Source organism: Nycticebus coucang, chromosome 8 (assembly GCF_027406575.1).
Source record: "Nycticebus coucang isolate mNycCou1 chromosome 8, mNycCou1.pri, whole genome shotgun sequence".
Taxonomy (NCBI): Eukaryota; Metazoa; Chordata; class Mammalia; order Primates; family Lorisidae; genus Nycticebus; species Nycticebus coucang.
Window position 1 is genome coordinate 616,912 of NC_069787.1, and position 4,427 is coordinate 621,338.

Consider the following 4,427-nt stretch of genomic DNA (forward strand, 5'->3'; position numbering starts at 1 on the left):
TACTGAAGTTCCTAGCCATTCAAGGAAAGAATAAGGAGAGTTCCGAAAATGTATATCCATTTTGAGAAAAGAAACTATTGTATTAAAATTGCAATATTCAATATATACTGATAACAAAAAATGATATAAGTCACACTGAGCACCTCTTATAATTGCAGAAGTCAAATCTGACTTGAGTATTATTACATCTGTATCTCAGTACTTTGTGAGGCTGAGGTGGGAGGATCACTTGAGCCAAGGGGTTCAAGGATGCAATGAGCTATGAGTGGGCCACTGCACTCCAGCCTAGGAGGCAGAGCAAGACACTGTCTCAAACACAAATAGCCCTGGACACCCGTGTTATCAACCTTGTCTCATCTGACACAAGGATAATCACCAAATCCTGCCTGAAGGACTAATAAGGGGCAAGATTATCCCAGCATGGGCATAAGTAGCTTGAAACTGCTGAATTATGTTCTGTTTTTCTTCAACTTGCTCTTTTGGTTCTGTGGCTGCTGCATTTGGGGCTCTGGAATCTACTTCCTGGTACACAACAACTTTGGAGTGCTCTTCCATGACTCCCCCTTCCTGGTAAATGCGTTTGCCCTTGTCATTGTGGGCTCCATTGCCATGGCGGCTGCATGGGCTCTACCAAGGAGAACAAGTGCCTGCCCATGTTGGTCTTCATCCTGCTGCTGATCTTCCTTCTTGCAGAGGTGATCTTGGCCATCCTGCTCCTTGTGTATGAAAAGAAACTAAAGGAGTATGTGGCGGAGGGCCTAACAAAGAGCAGTTAACACTCAGACAACAGCACCAAGGAGGTGTGGGACCCCATGCAGTCATTTCTACAGCGCTGTGGTATAAATGGCACAAGTGATTGGTCCAGAGGCCCACCACCATCTTGTCCCCCATATCCACAAGTGAAGGGTTGCTATACAAAAGCAAGACTGTGGTTTCAGTCCTATTTCCTATATGTTGGAATCATCACCATCTGTGTATGTGTGTGATCCAGGTATTGGGGGTGTCCTTTGCACTGACCTGAACTGCCAGATTGATAAAACCATCCAGGACCTAGGGCTGTCACCTGCACCTGCTTTGTGCTGGAGAGACTTGTTTCATCTCTGGAAATCCAAAGCCATTTATATTAGGAAGCCCTAAGTGATTGCCTGCTGTACTGGCATCTTTCCCTCCTCTCATCTCTTCCCAGTATAGGTCCCTGTCTTATAAAACCAGAGGAGAGGGTGTTAACCAGGTATTTCCCATCTCAGGCAGCAAGACAACCTTGTACCCACTGATGGCAGCAGCCATGTCTCTTAAGGTGGTGAAATAACAGATGAGTGGTTTTTGGACGTAAGAGGCCAAGAGAATATGTGACACTAAGAGCTCAAGATCAAAGGGTGGGTCCAAGATACTAATTTTTCATTTTCCTATTGTGAAATAGACTTTATCCCAGTCTATTCTCCAAAGTTACGCAAGAGACAAGCTAAAGCAAGTCCTGGATCCAGACTCACTGGATCATTGCTACGCCCTCTGTTTATTTTTGGCTAGAGGTCATGGCTACAGGAATGACAGAGTACACTTTCTCCAAAGGGCAAGGTTTCACATCACTTTCCTGATTAAAATGTCTTGTTGATTTATTTTACATCTTTCTGAAAAAACTATCCAGTAATTCATATCCTGACTTCAACCAGTGTCTTAGCTGATAATCACATTCAAAAAAGTTCTATTGTTATGTCTCTTTTGGGTAAGGTTTTGTTAATGTATAATTTTAACTCTTCATTAAATCAAGTAGCTTATAACCTCAAAGCAAAACAAAAAAAAGCAGAACCTGTCTCAAAAATAAAACCCACAACAAAATACTACTCCATACCCCTTATGCTGGCTATTATTCAAAAAAGGAAATAATGAATGTTGGGGAGGATGTGAAGAAATAGGAAACCTCAGACATTTCTGGCAGGAATGTAAAACGGTGCAGCCACCTAGGAAAACCGCCTGGCAGTTCCTCAAAAAGTTAAACACAGAGTTACCAGATGAGCCAGCAATCCCACTCCTAGGTATGTTCACCAAATAATGGAAAACAGGGACTCAGATTCTTCCATAGGAATATTCATTGCAGAATTATTTACAACAGCCAAAAGGCAGAAACATCCCAGTTTCCCTAACCAAGTAAATAAGGTGAGGCACACCCAGGCTATGGAATATTATCCAACTCAAAGAAGGAATGAAATACTAGCACAAGGATGAGTTTCAGGAACATTCCACCAAGTGAAATAAGCCACACACAGAGGTCGCAGATTATATGATTCTGATTATGTGAAACATCTAGAATAGACCATTTCACAGAAGCAGAAAGTAGGATGCAGGTTATCAGGAGTGGGAAGGCATGGAGAATTGGGGGTTATTGTTTAATGGGTATGGGGTTTCTCTTTGGGATAATGAAAATATTTCGGAACTACGTAGAGATGGTTGCACAACATTGTAAATTTACTAAATGCCACCAAATTGTACAATTTAAAATAGCTGATTTATTTATTTATTTATTTATTTTTTTGTAGATATAGAGTCTCACTGTACCGCCCTCGGGTAGAGTGCCGTGGCGTCACACAGCTCACAGCAACCTCTAACTCTTGGGCTTACACGATTCTCTTGCCTCATTCTCCCGAGCAGATGGGACTACAGGCGCCCGCCACAACACCCGGCTATTTTTTTGTTGCAGTTTGGCCAGGGCTGGGTTTGAACCCGCCACCCTCGGCATATGGGGCCGGCGCCCTACTCACTGAGCCACAGGCGCCGCCCTAAAATAGCTGATTTATGACATGTGAATTTACCTCAATAAATTTACCTCCCTGCACACACACACACACACACACACATGCACACGGGCACCTACAGATCTTGTTTATAGGCAAGTCAATGATCAAAGAATGATGAAGACACGTTAAAATGACCCAGAACCAAATTGGGAGCAGTGGCTTCAGGGAGGCTGAAGCAGGAGGATCGCTTGAGCCCAGGAGTTTCAGGTTGCTGTGAGCTATGATGATGCCACTGTATTCTAGCAACAGAGCCAGGTCCTGTCTAAAAAAAAAAAAATACGCAGAACCAGCTTTAACTGGTCAAATCTGGGACAATCTGCCTCACTAGCCCTGGGTCCTGCACCAGGCTGGTTAATAAAGTGGAATATTACTCAGCAGAAGAGAGGAGGCACTGACGCCAGCACCAACACCAGCGTGCAGGAGCCAGAGGCACCTTCAATGGGGGACCCGCCCTGACACCTGCACGTAGAGTCCAGGGAGGGGTGAGGGTATGGACTGGCCTCAAATGGGCACTAGAGAACTGTTTTAGGGTCATGGGATTATTTGCTTGGTGATCCAGAAGTGGATCAATAAAGTTGATGGGGAAAAGAATTAAGTGCCTATGTTTGAAAAACTGCAAAATAAATAAATAAATAATAATTAAAAGAAAAGAAAAGAAGGCTTCACACTTCTAACTACATATTTGTGAGACCTGGTCCTCATGGGCCCCCAGGTGGCCACATGGGCCAGGGTGAGAGAAGATTGGCCCTGGACACAGCCCATGCCCTTTCCCTCATTTATGTTGGTGCCTGTCCCCAGGGACATGCCTATACAAAGAAATTTTGCCTGACTCCTAACTGGGGTACAGGACAAGAGGGGAGTGAGAGCTGTGTCCTCTATGCCCAGTGCTGGGATCAGGTTCAGCACGGCTCCTCCCAGCTGCGGTGTGGACGATGTCTTCCCTGGGGCCGTAGTGTCGTAGCAGAGGGAATAGCCGTCATGGGCAGGTGGGCAAATTTCAAATGTCACAGGGAGGGGGCATCCAAGCAAGCCCACACGCTCCGACAAGGCGCACAGGCAGGAGTGCTGAGCGGGGTGAGCCAGGGCTGAAGTCACACACTCTCGGACTTTCTGCAGTGATGCCCCCGGCACTGGCGCGAGGAGGCTCAGGATGTAGCTCTAACCTTTCATAAAATAAACAAAACAAAATCCTTTTTGTTCTTTTCAATATTTTTTACTCTACATTTTCTTCTGAGTGAATTACACTCAGACCCAGGTTTTGCCTGGGTAATGTCGGAGAACAGTGAGAGAATTCTCCCACCCTCCTCTCACTGCAGACAAAGCTGTGGAGGGGCAGGGACACTGGATATTGGGACTTTGAACCCCTCTCCCAAAAGTCTAGTCTTAAACCTGTGAGTCCATTAAAGAGAAAACTCAAATTGCATATTGTTAAACCCAGAGAACCAAATTTAACTTTGGGGATAGACAGATATGTTTGCTCGGGGTGCTCAGTGGGGACCACCAGGCAGCTTCAGGGGCCCCTGACAGAGAAAATCTCTGGTCAGGTTTGGCTCATGACTGCAGGAGCAGGGACACTGCTGTCGCTGACTTGTGTGTGAAGCCTTGTTGTAACCTCAGAAGTCTGGTCTTTGTCTA

At 45.3% G+C, this 4,427-nt stretch overlaps 1 pseudogene; it reads left to right on the forward strand.

The window, feature by feature from the left end:
- The first annotated feature begins 420 nt into the window (after positions 1 to 420).
- On the forward strand, positions 421 to 3,753 carry LOC128592388 (leukocyte surface antigen CD53-like; annotated as a pseudogene).
- The last annotated feature ends 674 nt before the right edge of the window (positions 3,754 to 4,427 follow it).